We start from the raw sequence: 17,981 nt of genomic DNA on the forward strand, positions 1-17,981 counted from the left end.
AGTCATGGAAACCTCCCCTGGGGTAACTGCATGGAGGGCCGTTGTTTGGTGTACTGTTCTGCGGGCACTCTCTGGACCAATGTGTCAGCTGACCACATTTGTAGCAGCCTTCATCCGTTCTTCGTCTTGTTCGTTGGCCTTCTCTCCATTTTCCCTTTTGTTGATGCTGTATCTGAATCTCTGGCACTTCCTGTGCTTGAATTGTTGGAGGAGTCTGACCTGCCTTCTCTGGTTCTTCCTGAGCTTGAACTGTTTGAGGTGTCTGCCCTGCCTTTTCTGGTTCTATGGCCATCTCTGATGTAGCTGCCATTTGCCTTGCCGCTTTCTTGTTTTTATTAGCTTCGGTATCTTTCTCAGCTATTTGTATCTTCAAGAGTCTCAGTTGTAGTGCTTCCATTTCTGTCTTTTGTGTTTCTCTTTGTCGTCTTCTTTCTTCTGTGATTTCTTCTAATCGTATGTTCTCTTCCATCAGGTGTTTTGATTTACTGGTTAGCACTCTTACTCAGTACTCCGATCCTTTGTCACTTTTGTCCGTGGAAACTCCATTCACCTGCAAGACTTCTCCAACATTTGGAAAGGGAGGAGGGACTTCGGCCAGGTTTAGATACAGCTTCGGAGTTTGGATAACTGGAGCGTCTTTTGTTTTTTCTGCTATGTCTTCCCTCACTGGCAGGTCTGCTACTTGGACCACATTTATGCTGCGTGCCAATAGGCTGGCATATTCCAGATGGAGTATCAGACTTGTAACTCTTATAAATCTTTCTTCAGCTTCCCTCCATATAGTTAGCTGGTGTAGGCATTGTTCATGCTCATAGTCGAGTACTGCTCTTCTATGGGCTTTTGCTGGTCCAGGTTGATCATCTGCTGGAATCAGTCCTTCTGTTTGCCACTGTTCCAACAGTTTCTCTATTTGGCTTCATGTCTTCTGTCTTTTAATTGGAAAGGTTAAAGCATCTGATCTGATTTTTACCCTTTCCTTGATATCTGCAGTTGAGCCTGGCTCTGCGTCTGGTCTCAACTTAGTTTCTTTCGGTGACATGCTCTCTTCCTATTCGTATGAAATTATTAAGTTATCAAAGATTGAAGCACTAATCCTCCGACTAGCACCTTCGTTCCTGATAAATAATATCCTATGTCATCCGAACTTAACTTTAAATCTGGGTTGTTTTTTTTTTGTTTTTTCAGTTGCTAAAGGTTTTTTTTTTTTTTTTTAAGTTTTATATATATATATTTTGAAGTTATATATATATATATTTTTTTTTTAAGTTGTAAGTTTTTTGTAAAATATTAATAAAGTAAATTAAAAGATACAAATTATGCAAATGTTTAAAAAAAAATGGTACAGTGTATGGTTTTGACTTTGAAATATGAAAATTAGAAATCTGGTTACAATCTAAATCTACCGTGTACAGTGCATACCGAAATGTATGAAATTATTCTCTAATGTCACAACTTGTGTTAGCTTCAATAAATTGGTGTTTGAATATTCTACAGTCTAGTATCAAAGACTATTATGTAAAGTTTCTCATATTATAATTAGAAACCACTTTGCAATTCTATTCTGGCAATGCCTGTGTTCATTTATACACTTTAGAATTAAACTTCAGAATGTTAGTGTATCTTTCCCTAATAGGTGTTTCCTCTATCCGTGTAATAATTATGTAGTAGGCCTACCAGCGCTGTTGTAAAAATATCTTAAAAATGGGAAGAAAATTACACTATGGTTAAACCAGCGCCATATAGATAGAAGAGTTACGACAGCGGAAGTCCAAAAACGGTTATCGTCACCAGGTTCATGCAGACGAGGATCGTTCCCCGGAAGTTCATGGGGGGCAATGTGATTGCATAGATAACAGGAGATAGAACTACGATTTTTGGTAATTATTAGTGAATAAAGGTTTTGATTTGCAATATTTATAAAACAAATCGATATGTGTATGTATTTACATCAATATGTTTTAAAAAATAAAATAGAAATTGCTAATATTAAGTGATAATATTAGGATTAGTGTGAACAACTAGTTTACATGTTAGGCTAACAGTGCCTTGGTTAAAGAGCCTGTTGCTGTTTATAGCTTTGAATTCTTTAAAACCAATATTATCTTCTTAAACTTGTATGGTAGTCAGGAGCATCACTTTCCAATGTTTATTGATATATTTAGAGGGAGGGGATCTAAAGGAATGCTTCAAAATTCAGATTAGATTCATTTCTACCATTTTCTTAAATTCATGGTAGTTTCAGTAATCCCATGGTAATTGAGGACACAAGTTATCTAAATGACTAATGTCAGCTTTATGGCTTTCAGAAAGGACAGGAGACCGACAGGTGACAAAGGACTAGCAGCAGCAGCAGGAGCAGCATGATGATGATGTTAACTGTGTTGTTGTAGGAACATCCATTGCAAATACATGGAATTCAATAAACATTGAATAGCATATCATGCAGTTTGTCTGTGCCTTTTCCTCCGTGTTGTCCTGGTTTGCTGTGCTGCCTCCTAGCCACCACCATGGTTTGCTGTGCTGCCTGGGGATGCTCAAATCGCTCCGACAAAGGAGTACGAATGTACAGCTTCCCCACTGACACAGAGCGGAGGAAAAAATGGCTTGCTCAAGTCAGCAGGAGCAATTTCACGACCAACAGCAAAAAAATATGTGAGGATATCATATACAAACACTGCATTTGCACTTTTTCACAAAACGAAAACCACACCATTGGGAAAGCTTAATGTTTTGTTTAATACAAAAAAACAGGGAAAGGCTTGAAAAACACTGAGAGTTGAGACTCAGGGTGCAGGGTGAGGGTCTCAGTGCAGGTATTCAGGCTCCATTGAATCCCCCTCTGGTTCTTGTGCTGAAAGAGGGAGTAACAGACAGGAGAAAGGGTTATACACACCTATATAGCACACCTATTGGATGGGAAATTGCCTTGGGGAGATAAGGTGTGGTCTTTGTTCCCAACTGAAGTTATGGAACTTTATTATTTGTGAGTTTAACAAAGTATGACAAATGGCATCAGTAACAGATGTGATATTAATTTCTATAAAGTTGTCTCACATTCTTGGTCATATTTGATATGCAGTATGTAATGAGTATAACATGTCCAGTAACTATAAAGTGTTTCCTAATACCGTGTATTCAACCACTATGGAATATGTATGTGGGCAGACAAAACTGAGTTGTTCTGTGTGTGAAGTAACCTCAAGTCACTCCGCAGGCACATTTTGATGCAGACCAGTTTGTCAAGACAAAAAAGGGCAAGACTAGGCTGAGAGCAGAGGCTATACCCACCAAGGGCGCCGGAAGCGGGGGGGCCAGGGGGCCATTGGCCCCCCCACTTTTCAGCCCTGCCCCACATTTTCGCAGCAGCAGATGCCACGTACAAATCCCTTTTCAATAATTCCCCTCTATTCTAAAGTCGCATCTAAAACGCGATCTGATCTAGCTGTGTATATTTTGTTATTTTTGATTGTTATATTCAATCTCACTAGCTACAGGCATGTTTGAAGCTTGTAAAGGGAAGATGACAGCTCTCACTCACCACTCTGCTGTTCCTCAGCGCCGCTCCCCCTCCCTCCCGCTGAAATTATGAATGTAAGGTACAGTAATCATAGATAACACGACAGGGTCCGTTACAGTTGGTTTTTATCTGATTTCAAATAGGCCTAAGCAAATTCTTGGCTTTCAGAATATTAAACTTGTTTCGGCAAATTCAGATGATAAATAGGCCGACAAATTTGAAGCTTGTAACGGCATAATTACAAGCTGAGAACGGACTAATTTAACGTCACTGCAGGCATAACAACAGCCGGTGTTTCTCGTGAGGGTTTTCCCCAGGAAACAAACACAATACACACAAACGCAAAAATACAGAAACACACACGTATCGCGGCGCGGAACACTGTAAAAATCCTGTTTCAATAATTCCCCTCTACTCTAAAGTCACATCTAAAACGCGATCTGATCTAGCTGTGTATATTTTGTTATTTGTTATTGTTATATATATTCAATCTCAGTAGCTACACGCATTTTTTAAGCTTGTAAAGGGAAGACCACAGCTCGCCTCTCACTGCTCTGCTCTTCCACAGCGCTGCTCCCCCTCCCTCCCGCTGAAATTATGAATGTAAGGCACATAGTAATCATAGATAACACGGCAGGGTCCGTTACAGTTTGTTTTCATCTGATTTCAAATAAACAAAGTCTTGGCTTTCAGAATATTAAAATTGTTTCGGCAAATTCAGATGATAAATACAGGTTTGAAGCTTGTAACGGCATAACAAGCGGAGAACGGAGTAACTTAACGTCACAACAGGCATAACAACAGCCGGTGTTTCCCGTGAGTGCAGTAATCTAAACGAAAATATCTTCCCTCCGTAGTATTTTGATCATTTGCTCCGCTAATAATCAATCAGATTGATGGATTCCAGAGAAGAGAAAACTTTAAAGGCCTTTTTCTCAAAATGATGACTCTGTAACAGTCATTATATAATGTGACATATTTTGCTTAATATTTGGAGTAGCCTACAAAAACAATCCTGATATCATTAAAAAGCTCGGAATCAAAATGTGCCTTCGGGTCAATGCGACTGATTTCGATGGAGCAGGTCATTTTGCATTAGGTCAAATAAAGCAGGCAGACATAACACATAACAGGAAGAATATGTACATTTTAACCCAATCAAATAGGACATTGTCACACCATTCAAATGTATCCATGTAAATTACAACCAATAAAAAAGCTTAGATTTTTTTATTTGTTACGTTGTTTACTTTATTTGTTACGTTGTTCTGTATGTCAGCCATTAACCTAGATAGAAAGAATATATAGCCTACACTTGCAAACATGTCAGAAGAACCAGCGCAGAAGAAAACTAAATACAGTCAATCTAAACTTACATTTAACAACTGGAAGGTCACATCCCTGACATCCACATCTCCGGAGCCTTGACCTTCTTCAAACAGCGAAGCCTGATGAACCCAAAAGCAGTAGCTCTGCGGCCGCAGAAACTGTCAAAACCGCCGCCGCCCCCACCGCCGCCGTTGTTGAACCGAAATAGGCTGGTTCCGACTGCATGGAGGTTTATTGTCGGGACATTGAGGCGGGTAAAGCTGTACAGCTAACTATCGGAAAAAAGGAGACCGCTAGTAGATTATTTGGGCAAAGAGAAGGTACAACGCAGAATGGTACAAAATCAGAGAGTGGTTAATTATTTGCAAAACCACTAAAGTGATAAATTGCGATGTTAACAACCTCATGATAACCTCATTTTTTTTTACTTAGGATCATACCTGTAGTCTAGAAAAAGGTAAATGTGTGCATTTTATTATAAAGTTGTGTATATTTAGAGACTGTTGCAAAAACTAAGAAGCTTATAAACATCAGGTTTAAAACTAAAAGAGCTTTACAAAAAACACAATTAAAGATGTTTGGAGTTTTATTTGAGCTATTCATTTACATTTTTTGCCAAAGAGATGCTGATTTGAAACCGTTGTTAGGCCTACATATTACGGTATTTCCTGTTTCTGCCGGAGAGAGGGGAGTTTGTCCCAAAGCTTGCCGCTGTATTTACTCCCTCCATCTGACAGGAGGGAGCATGTCACTCCGTCACGGAGGGGGAGTGTGTAGGGGTAGGGTGTAAGGCGTGGTTTGGGATGGGGCCATACAGTACACACACACTTTTTTTGCCCCCCCCACTTCTAAAATGAATCTGGCGCGCCTGATACCCACCATCTTCGTGCATCGCCCTGTGGTCAAAAAGAGAAGGGCCCCTGCACCACGATTCACCCCTGGACCTGGTCTACAAAGCCCATAGCTCATGATCACAGCTATAGTGTGAAAGGTGACACAGGTATAATAAGTATGAACTCTTAGTAACAAAAGTCATATTTCTTATTTTTAAGTGGTATAATATTTTAAATGTTCAAAAATCTACAGTGCCATGTCTTCTACTTACATTAGTCTCAAAGATTGAGGGAAGAAGGGATGAGGAGACTGAGAGAAAGGAAAGTGAGGGGATGAGGAGACTGAGAGAAAGGAAAGTGAGGGTGAAGAAAGAGAGGACATGGCTAGTGATGAGAGACAGGGAGGGTGGACACCACCCACTCAGCCAGCAGCCAGTCAGCATACGAGGGAACCAGCAGCCAGTCAGCATACGAGGGAACCAGCAGCCAGTCAGCATACGAGGGAACCAGCAGCCAGTCAGCATACGAGGGAACCAGCAGCCAGTCAGCATACGAGGGAACCAGCAGCCAGTCAGCATACGAGGGAACCAGCAGCCAGTCAAACAGATCTATTAAAAAAATTAAAGAGAAAATTAAAGAGCCAAGAAGGAATCACCAAAAAAGCAAAGTCTGCACTAAGAAAAATCAGGAAGGAAAATGCAGCTCTCAAGAAAACAATGAAAATTAGGGACAACAAATATAAGAAAACGTTTTCAAAAGACCAACTTAAGGCATTAGGCAGACTCACCACAAAGGGGATGAAATGGAGCAATGAGACAATTAAGAAGGCTTTAAAAATGTGCTTTGCGTGCGGACCAACGGGTTACAAAACTCCGCAGGAATTGCAGATTCCCCTTCCAGGAATAAGGACACTGCAAAGAAGGATGCAATGTGTTAAGTTTGAGCCTGGTGTGTAACAGCTAACATCACTGCCCCTCCACCCGTAACATCACTGCCCCTCCACCTGCCAACATCACTGCCCTCCACCTGCCAGCACCCAGCCAGAGGAGCGCAAACAACAAAAACAAGCAAGGTGTTTTTGTTGTTTGCTGGAAGTTTGGGTTGGCAAAATGGAGTAAGAGAGGGACTTGAAAAACCTTGGTGGCTCTCTACTCATGTTGTTACAGTTGTCTTGGTTGCAGCTCTCAAGTTTTTTTTTGTTGCCATTTCCACATCTTTAGAAAATATGAAATAAAAAATTGAAGTGAAATCAACCTCTTCTCTGGAGAACAAATTTTGATTTCTCTGTCTTTTGAGTTTGCAGTCTTGCAGTTTTGCTCCTCCACCTGTAACATCACTGCCCCTCCACCTGCCATACAGTAGGTTACTAACAAGATTACTTATATAATACAGTGATAGAATACATGTTTAGTATGCTTACTTATATAAAACAGTAGTATTAAACTTACCTTGTGTTTTCACTCTCACTTAAGTCCCTCTCCCTTTGCCATCAATCCAAAATCAGCTGAGCTACAACATTATACAGACAGGTAATGATCAACATAATCACAAGGACACAATATGGCTCTGCTAAAAACACTCACTCTTACACGCACCAAAGTTATATTTATCTAATATTTAACTCCCTCCACCCCCGCATACAATCCCGTTTAGAAGCCCCTCTTCTCTAATTCAACAACGTTGGACGAAATGACATTAAGAGAACGGAATTTACAATTAAAAGGCTGTTCAACGTGTGTTGCTAACTTGATCCGTTATCCTAGCTTTATCTGTTATCTGTAAACGTTCCCTAAATCTACTAATTTAGGGATAATCCACTGACATCCTTTAATACACATGTTAATTTGACTCAGATGTACTGATAATATCCGCAATATAAATCTTTAAACTTCTTCTTACCTTTAAAATTCGGTCACGAACAGTTTATTATGCTGCAACTCTACAGCTCTGCTAGCCTTGGCGCTAACTTCCGGGGAACGATTGAGAGGCTCCACGATCCGCCATTGCTGTAAAAAAGTGGTCCATTGGAGTGAACGGAGATGACGTAACTCTCAGTCTATACGGCGCTGGGTTAAACAACACAGCACATAACCGCCAAAACATATTTGCAAACAAGAATATAAAAAAAACCCCGCCAATACACACTTGCAAACAAGAATATCTCAAAAACCGCCAATACACACTTGCAAACAAGAATATCTCAAAAACCGCCAATACACACTTGCAAACAAAAAATACTTCCAATAGTTCTAACTCTGACAAGAAGTATGATGTTCTTTACAAGATGGAATGCCTAGAAAAATGCTTAATCTCCTGCAACCAGCTGCATATAAGCACAAACAAAGGAGTGCTTTGAATTTGCATCTCACAAAATGGCGACTGCCCTGTGTTTGTTTTCCAACATGTGGGGTGTAAACAAGATTATATCATCACTTAAAGTTAGGAACCCTTACGCACAAGCCATAAACCTGTCTATGTAATAATTGACTTTATAGTCCACTATTGGTTATCTGTTGCTGTTTAGACACGTTAGGACGGGACCAATATGGAGACCTATCAGCGACTATTAACAGACCGTCGTCATATTAATGTACTGCTGCTGTAACTCCGATTACCGTAATCCACCCTGCAATATCCCGGTTGAAAACAGAACAGTTTAACCACTGATAAAGGCTTTGACCTTAACCAAGCCTTTTCCTCAAAAAGGACTTTTTTAAAAAACAGTTCTCAACTGTTTTCGACTAGCACTGACTGCAGTTACTTAACCCTGAGTTAACACGCTATGCCTTGTTGGTTTTCACTTACTCGGTGCTTAACCGACTCGCTATGTCTCATAGATCTTAACAAAAATCGTTAAATGGGCATAAATACCCTTACGTCATAGGCTAACTAACTACTAACGTAACAAGAGACACCTACATGAAAACGCAACAAGACACCTATCCAAAGTACAATGTCCACACACATTTATATTTAAAATACAACACACACACAAATTATTAGCATGCAGGGTTAAATAGAAGAAGAAAAGAAAGTGTGAACTCACCGTACTTGCAACAGAGCAGCGCCACGTGGTATAGAATTGTTATTGTTATAAATTTGGTTGTTTTAAGATTAAATGCACAGCTATTTTCAGGATCCGCCGGCAGCCGTCAAACACACAATAATTAATTTGAAGTTCTGTTATATGAAGGTATACCTTGCTGAGTTATGCACATATCATGTAGAGCAGCGGTTTTCAAAGTGTGAGGCGCCCCTCACCTGGGGGGCGCCAGAGAGCTTCAGGGGAGGCGCAGCGTGAGACACAAAAGAACGAGAAAAAGACGAGTAAAGTGACACTTGCCCACTTGTGGCTGTCTGTGGAGACCGAGTTCCCCCACCTCGCCAAAAAGGCTGTAAAAGTGCTCATTCCCTTGACCTCCACCTACCTGTGTGAGTGCAGGTTTTCCGCATTGACTTTGATCAAAAGCAAGTGCCGGTCAAGGCTGCAGCCAGAGGATGATCTGCGTTTATTCCTGTGTGCATCAAAGACGCAGACTCATTGTTCCCACTAAAGTAGGGGTGAGTGTAATAAGGAGGCAAAGTTGACGTTCAGTTTGTTGCCGGGAGCATATAAGGATTTATCCACCATGTTGAAAATGTTAAAAAAAATATGTCTTGAGAACACGGCGTGCGGAAATATACGGGTCGTGCTGCAGCTAGATGTGCCTGTCCTCTGTAAGAAGATGTCGGCGACTGACATGCAAGGAAGAACGGCTGCCCACAGGCTGTTCCAACTTTAACAACTGTATTAACTTCCAGGTTAGAGAATTGAATATGAAATTGTAATTGGGTGTGTGGTATATTTTCATGCACGGACACGCATGTTCCACAACACACAAACTGAACAACACTAAATTTTCCGATCGCTACCAGTGTCCTTGCGATCTTGTTATAATAACAAGTGCACGATACTGATGCAATATGGTTGAGACCATTCGGGCTTATTCTAGAGGGGTGCAAGGAATAGTCCAAGTAGTGGGGGAGTTGTATACAATATGTTTAAAACATACAAATAAAAAGGTTTAAAAAAGTAATTGTTTAATGTTTTAAGGAGGTGACGCTACTCAGCCAATCAAATCGGTGCAGTCAGCACGATAGATTCACACACACACACACACACACACACACACACACACACACACACACACACACACACACACACACACACACACACACACACACACACACACACACACACACACACACACACACACACACACACACACACACACACACACACACACACACACACACGACAAGAGGAGAGAAACAGTCGGAGTAATTTCAAATGGCGGAAGGTAGACAGCGAAAACAGAGCATTTAATTACATTTTCTCTTACTGGACCTCTTTGAAATGCAATTGAATACCCCTGCATTATAGCAACAACAACAATAATAATAATAATAATAATAACAGCAATAATAATTGGGAGGGGGGTGCGGCTGTTCTTATGTTCTCTGAGGGGAGGCTCATCTACCCACACTTTGAAAACCCCTGATGTAGAGTGTTAGAACGTTCATCTAGTTTAAGGGTATACCTTAAGTTTTCTTATTGTGTATACATTTGATTATTTTGAAAGTACATGTTTGGAGTTTTAAACATATTGTTATGCTATAATGAAAATGTGATTCATGTATATACATAACTGTGATCGGATTTTAGCTAAGTTTACAGCCAAGAAAAATATACTTAATCAAGTCATACTTACACGGAGACTGCAAGAGGAGAAAGGCATCCTATTGTGGGAGATGGCACAGCATTGCACATGGTTGCAGAACATGGCAGTTGCTCTAAAAAATAAGGTGGCTGAGGAAGGTAAGTTGAATGCAAAACTTAACCTACCTTGTAAAGTATGAGTTTTAAAGGAAAAAAAGTCAGCCCAAATAATTCTTGGTCACAGAAATTGGATGGAGTATAATGGCCTTTGCCCATTCGACCCGGCCATTTTACATAATGAAGTCCCTTGACAGTGACAATCATCTTTATATGTACATGGGAGAGAATATACTCCATTGAAGTGCTCTGGCCTCGTGAAGCAATCTTACTTTATAGTATGTCCATATAACAATATTTTGTGTATTTTCAGATGTAGACAAGGGGAATGGAGGACTTGGGTGCACCCTAAGAAGGAAGCATGCTAAGGCGTTGGAGAGGTTGCAGGTGGTACTGCAGCAGTACAAGACTGCTTTAGGTCCTGATGCTTGTTTCCTTCAACATGAAGAGGAAAGTCAAAGTGGCCTAAGCAGTCCAGACACCAGTGAAGATGAAGAAGGAAACATAATTTAGGTAATTTACTTATGAATTAATGTACAGTATCTTTGTTGATTTCGCCTCAACCTAGACATGCTGCTGTTACTTTTGTATTCATTAATGCTAAACATACATTGTGTATTCAAAAACCTCAAATTTGGTTTCTGATCTGCCCCTCTTTTTCGTTTCTCTGTATTTCCCCAGATTGCTGCTGCTCTCAAGCACGAATATCCGCCAAGACTTGATGTGCTATCAGAAATTTAAATACTTTGCTGACTTTATATTTAGAGATTGTATTCATACTCCTCAACGGAAGATCACCCTTGAATATGTTGACCATATGACTTTTCCCTATGCCGCAGCATCAGGCCAAACATTTCACTTGTACACAACTTAAATTGTATTGAAGAAAATGCTCAGCGTCCCTGGAATTCATCCTGAGCAATGAACCATTCACTTTTGATCCTTTTTGAAACACTAGAATGTAAATTCCTAAATCTCCAAGTATATCTTGCTGGTTACCATACAACTTGGTGAGCACATCATTGTCCAAGAGCAGGAGGTTTTTCCCTTTTTTCCCAGAACGGGATGCCTATGCATTATTATTTTCGATCTCTTATAGGATTTACCTGTCATTAACTTTATATGACTGCACCTGTTACACCGCAGGCCAATAACAGCTTTCCTCTAATTGTTCATTTTTGTTTCTTTTGCGTTACTTGCTTTAATTGCTTTGTCAGTTATATTTCCTTTTTGGTTTCCAGCTATTAACCTGATTGATTGAAGTACTTCAATCAACATGTACAATGCACAGTCTTTTAGGATGTATAATTAGGGACATTGAGATAAACAACAAATAGTTTATTTGGTGAATCACCTCATTGTTGTTCTCAAAACCAAATAATACATTGTTATAAATTGTTATATTTGATTTACACATAGAATGTACATGTTTAATATACATAGTTAAATCATAATTTTTTTTTTGTGTTGTATGATTTCTTAATACTGTATGTTATAACCGTTTGCATAACTTGATTTTATGTTCTGTTGTCCATGCTTTTCATGTTAGACTAACCCCAACGCTCTAGAGTCAAGACATACACCCTTATGGTGGCCTTTTACTTGTATTGTGGTGAAACACATAAGTAAACCATTGCCAGAGAGGACCATTTTATTGTTTTAAAAACAATGTTATTGATGTGGTTGGTTGATGAATAAATATAAATTAAGCATACGTCTGTGGTACTTTTTGTTGTTTACATCACACTGCATTATAATTAGGGGTGCACCGAATGGGAAATTCTTGGCCGAAACCGATACCGAAAATAGGAAACAGTTGGCCGAAAACCGAATGCCGAAAGGCCAAAAAATGATTAATAGAAATATATATATATATATATAATGTATACATTTTTTACCAATGTTGTTCAGCTACCTGATTATGGAAAAAGACATGATTATGGCAACGCTTAACTTAAATAATAATCACTATTATGGGTCCATAAAACATTTATTCAGCACTTTTGAATGCATACAGTACATTCATTCCAAGTCAAGTGCATTTTCTTTTCTCTGTAAGATAACTACAACAAAGTGCATTCAGAACAAAGCCAAGGTGCTTTAAAACTACATAAACATCTAGGCCAGTAGGCCTACAACAAAATAGTGTAAAAAAAGACTGTAACAGCCAGGCCTTCACCAACAACAAATGCACCTATAACTGCATGCATACAAATGTGCAAAATGGATAAATCCACATGAATGTAACTATTTACAAATGAAATTACAATTGAATTTCAAGAATCTGTAAATAAGGCTGTCTGTCCTCATAAGCAAAGTAGTAAACATTGTATAAAGATACATAAAGTGAAAACTGGATACAAAATCCACAATCAATTACAAATTAAATTACAATTTCAAGAATCTGCAAAATAATAAAGGTGGTCTGTCCTCATGAGCAATGTAAACAACATTGTATCATTTGGATACCGAAAGTACAATATATTGAACACTGTGCTGCTGTCATTTCCCACTAATGATAACCTGAGATGGTGAATTATAACTCACAATGAAAATTGTTCAGGAAAGTGGGTATAGAGTAGACATGTAGAACTAGATAAGCTTATGATAAGCCAGCCTTGTCTACTTATTAAGGAAAAGTGGGAGGTTCTTTTTAATGAACAGTAGCTTCTCTGCTTTATCAGCCATAAGTCTGTTCCTCTTCTCATCAAGCACATGAGATGCAGCGCTGAACAGTCTCTCGCTGTCAGTGCTTGTGATTTGATCTTACTCCGCATATTTGTCCGGATGTTTTGATTTCAAGTGGTGGAGTAATCCCGAAGTGGTGAAAGTCTTTGCAGTTACACCCCCTCGAGAAATGTCAGCTGAACACGTTTTACAAATCGCAATCCGCGCCTCTTTCTCTGATATTTTTAAATATCTCCAAGCGGCAGACATGTTGGCTGTGAGCCAGCCGCGAGCATGGTCGCGCGCCGTACTTGTCGCCGCGTTTTGATTACGTCATCACAACAACACGTTAGCTTACCAACGTAACCCTGTTCTCTGACATTCGGTGATATTTTTTCGGTGCTAAAACCCTTTCGGCCGAAAGCCGAAAGAGCCTTTTTAACCATTTTCGGCCGATAATTTTCGGCGGCCGAATATTCGGTGCATCCCTACTTATTTTATTTTATTTATTTGGGTCTACAACAGATGATACAAATGTTTGTGTCAGTAAATATGTACTAACAGAGGCGGGGGTGTGTATGGAAATAACGGGGACAGAGCTGGCTGCTGTCAGACGATCAGCTGTGCAGCGTCATCACAAACGGACGTCGCTTCACGTGACGCTCCGGAGGAAAGGACGTCCCATTGCTATTCAAACTAATTTCCCTGCTTCTCGTGGTTTCCTTGCATCTCTCCATGCTTCCCTGGTGGGAGGGACTAGTCACAGGGAAACGACGCAAGTGAGGGACGCAAGGAATCCATTTAACCGAAGTGAGAAAGGCCCAGAGTTGCTCAGTCGGGTGTGGCACATGGAGGGAGCAGGAGGCTCTCAGTGTAAGGAAACGTTTTTGTAAGCTGGTAAGTCGGTTAGCGGCCCGGCTACGTTAGCCTTTGTTTAATGGAAGGTATTTTTGGAGTTTGATAGCAAAAAAGCCTTTTTTGGATTTGAACACTGCCTCTGTCGTGATTGCTGCACTACCACTTTCCTCTTTATCTGCCCAGTCCTGTTACAATATGTACTAAAAAAAAAACGCTACAATAACATTTGCAATTCGTTTTTAATCTGCCTTGTACGGTATCAATGTCTCTCATTCACCGTAGTGTTGTGTTAGGTGGGTGTGTCGTGTAGTTTGTGTACTTGCTGCGGCTGCAGCTAGACAATATTGCGCTCAGCAGCAGATTGATGTGCTGTAGAGGTTATGATTATGCGCTGTCCCGCGGGGGAGAGGTCTCAGAAACTGCCCTCCTTGCTGTCACTGAGGAACTGCACACTGCTAAAGCAGCCTCCCTATCCTCTGTCATCATCCTTTTGGACCTGTCTGCTGCATTTGACACGGTGAATCATCAGATCCTCCTTCGCACTCTCCAAGAACTTGGAATTTCAGGCTCTGCACTTTCCCTCCTCACCTCATACCTCAAAGACCGCACCTACAGGGTAACTTGGAGAGGGTCGGAGTCCAACCCTTGTCAATTAACTACAGGGGTCCCTCAGGGCTCTGTTCTCGGTCCCCTCCTCTTCTCCCTGTACACAAATTCGCTCGGATCTGTCATTAGCCCGCATGGTTTTTCATACCACTGCTATGCTGACGACACCCAATTAATTCTGTCCTTTCCCCGCTCAGAGACCCAGGTCGTCGCACGCATCTGACATCTCCCAGTGGATGTCTGCTCATCACCTCAAGCTCAACCTTGACAAGACTGAACTGCTTTTCCTTCCGGGAAAAGATTGTCCCACTCTTGACCTAACAATCAACATCGGCACCTCTATTGTTTCCCCCACTCAGACTGCAAGGAATCTGGGTGTGTCACTAGATAACAAACTGTCCTTCACTGCAAACATAGCTGCTACAACCCTCTGCTGCAGATACACTCTTTACAACATCAGGAGAATACGTCCCCAGCTGACCCAGAAAGGGACGCAGGTTCTGGTCCAGGCTCTCGTCATCTCACGCCTAGACTACTGCAACTCCCTCCTGGCTGGTCTACCTGCATGTGCCATCCGACCTCTTCAGCTCATCCAGAATGTAGCTGCTCGTCTGGTCTTCAAGCTTCCTAAATTCTCCCACACCACGCCGCTCCTCCGCTCCCTTCACTGGCTTCCGGTAACTGCTAGAATCCACTTCAAGACAATGTTACTTGCGTACCATGCTGCGAATGGATCTGGCCCTTCCTACATCCAGGACATGGTTAAACCGTACACCCCAGCACATGCACTCAAAACAGTTCGCTGCACCCGCACTGCGAGGGGGACCCAAGTTCCCATCAGCAAAAACACGTCGGTTTGCTATCCTGGCTCCAAAATGGTGGAATGAGCTCCCCATTGAAATCAGGACAGCAGAAAGCTTACACATCTTCCGGCGCAGACTGAAAACTCATCTCTTTCAACTCCACTTCGAGCCATAGAATTATTAACAAAGCACTTGTAGTTCCAGTAATCCAAAATTCGGCTCACAGATAGCAAATAAGCTTGACTCGGACAAAATACGTCTCAGGATAGTTTGTTTTTTACTTACCCAAAAAAGTATCAAATACAAACACATATTCTCTCAGGTCAAAAAACTATGTTGCTCGGTGCTTCTTTCTCCTTCTCACCCCCCCCCCCCAATCACCAGCAGCTGCCGTCGGTTATAACGTCTCGTAATCACGAACAGCTGCGGTCGTCTATGCCGTTAATTTCACACGGCTGGTTCAAATAAATAATACAATAGCACTAACAACAAAGGACTACAACATTCAAAAATATCAGACTATACACTTTAACATATGGCTCCTACATTTCCGGATCCTAATTGGCTAGGCGGGGAGCATACCAATTACTAAAATTAAACTTAAATAGGGCCATATAATCTAAACATAATTAAGCAACTTTACGAACTTATATTCTTTTACTGGAAGTCCGTTTTTGTTTTCAATATACTTCAGTACAGTAGCACTGTCTGTCCAGAAGATAAATTGCTCCAGCTTAACCTGAAGCTCTCTTTTTAGCATCTTGTCGACCTTGACAGCGACGACTGCTGCTGTCAACTCCATTCTCAGGATGGTGATGTGTTTCAGTGGAGCGACTCTGGACTTTCCGATCGGCAAGGAAACCTTTATTTTGCCTTGGTTGTTTGCACGATGTAGGTAGCTGTTCCATATGCATCCATGCTGGCATTGGAAAAGCAGTGGAGCTGTGCCATCTTCAGGGGTTCAAACCCTGCCGGTTTGACTCATCTCTGCACATAAACAATGACAGCCGCTCAAGGTCGGCCAGCCACTTCATCCATTTCTGGGCCTGCCCACTGTCTATCTTCTCATCCCAACCTCTCTTTTCCCTGCAAAGGTCTCTCAGAAGGAGCTTCGCTGGCAGTACCAATGGGGCCAGGAACCCGAGGGGGTCGTAGATGCAGCTAACGATGGACATGATTTCTCGTCTTGTAGCTGGTTTGGCCTGTGGTTGCACTTTGAACCTGAAGGTGTCTGATTCAGTGCACCACTGAGTACCAAGGGCTCTTTCCATAGGAAGCTGCTTAGAGTTCAGGTCAAGATCTTTGACTTCCGTTGTTCTGTCTTCTTTAGGGATGGACGACAGGACGGCCCTACTGTTGCTGACCCACTTTGTCAGCCTGAAGCCTCCACTGGCGCACAGATGTCTGAGGTCCCTGGCCAAAGCAACAGCATGATCTTCTGAATCCACAGACTTTAAACAGTCATCCACATAAAAGTTTCTGAGAACCGTTTCCACCACCGCGGGTGTTGTTTTGCCTCCTCCATCTTGTGCTGTTCTTCTTAGTGCATATGATGCACAGGTGGGAGATGATGTAGCTCCGAACAGGTGCACTGTCATTCGGTAGTCTTCCATCGGTTTATTCAGATCACCATCCTGCCACCATAGGAAACGCAGAAGATCAGCATCTTGGTCAGCGACTTTGACCTGGTAGAACATCGCCTCAATGTCGGCCATCAAAGCAATAGGCTCTTCTCTGAACCTCAGAAGGACACCAACAAGGGAGTTTGTGAGGTCAGGTCCTTGTAGCAGCTGATCGTTAAGTGAGGTTCCTTGATATGTGAAGGTGCAGTCGAACACTACTCTTATCTTGTTTTTCTTTGGGTGGTAGAGACCGTGATGAGGTATGTACCACACACGTCCATCTTCTCGGCTTAACTGTTCTATGGGAATGTTGACAGCGTAGCCTTTTCCAATTATACCCGTCATGAATTCCTTGTAATCTTTGTACAGGTCCGGGTTTTTGCTGAGCTTTCTTTGGAGACTTGTGGCACGTTGCTCTGCCATGCAGCGGTTGTCTGGCATTTTAGCTGTCTCGTTTCGCAGTGGTAAACCAATGCAGTAGTAAACCAATGCAGTAGTAAACCAATGCAGTAGTGCCCATCCCTTAACTCTGCAGATTTTACCACTGGCCGCATGAACTGATGATCCTCCTGGGACATCTCTTCTTTGTCTTCACAGCTGAGTTCTGAGAAGTCTGTGTTATATTGCTTGATCAACAGTTCCTCTATGGTAGCTATGGAGATGTGGTTGGCTGTAATGTGGCTCACAACTCCATCCGCTTCCTTGCTGCCATCATCTGTCTTCCTCGGCCCATTCACTACCCATCCAAGGGCAGTCTTAACTGCATAGGGCCCGTCTCCGATGCTGTTTATCACCTGCCATGGCTCCAAAGCTTTAGGGGTATTGGTTCCTATAAGCATGGTGACTTCTCCTTTTTTCTTGGGATTTTCACCTCCTTCAGATATGGTCACTTCTTTAGGTCTTCCTGCAGGGGGATGTTTCCTTTCTTGA

At 41.6% G+C, this 17,981-nt stretch overlaps 2 long non-coding RNA genes across 5 annotated transcripts; one reads left to right on the plus strand and one right to left on the minus strand.

The window, feature by feature from the left end:
- Positions 1-2,717: 2,717 nt before the first annotated feature.
- Positions 2,718-10,131, minus strand: LOC307013041. Of its 3 annotated transcripts, XR_013800831.1 has the most exons (3): positions 7,128-10,131; positions 4,894-6,590; positions 2,718-2,851 (listed from the first exon to the last, which is right to left on the minus strand). It is a non-coding gene; the product is annotated as an uncharacterized lncRNA (long non-coding RNA). The 3 variants fall into 3 exon arrangements; XR_013800832.1 differs by lacking the exon at positions 7,128-10,131 and having other exon boundaries at positions 5,952-6,946; XR_013800833.1 differs by lacking the exon at positions 7,128-10,131 and having other exon boundaries at positions 4,894-6,946.
- A 108-nt stretch (positions 10,132-10,239) lies between these two features.
- Positions 10,240-12,209, plus strand: LOC307013032. 2 transcript variants are annotated; one of them, XR_013800824.1, is made up of 3 exons: positions 10,240-10,537; positions 10,809-11,008; positions 11,177-12,209. It is a non-coding gene; the product is annotated as an uncharacterized lncRNA (long non-coding RNA). The 2 variants fall into 2 exon arrangements; XR_013800825.1 differs by lacking the exon at positions 10,240-10,537 and having other exon boundaries at positions 10,548-11,008.
- The last annotated feature ends 5,772 nt before the right edge of the window (positions 12,210-17,981 follow it).

Source organism: Notothenia rossii, assembly GCF_949606895.1.
Source record: "Notothenia rossii genome assembly, chromosome: 1".
NCBI classification, from domain to species: Eukaryota; Metazoa; Chordata; class Actinopteri; order Perciformes; family Nototheniidae; genus Notothenia; species Notothenia rossii.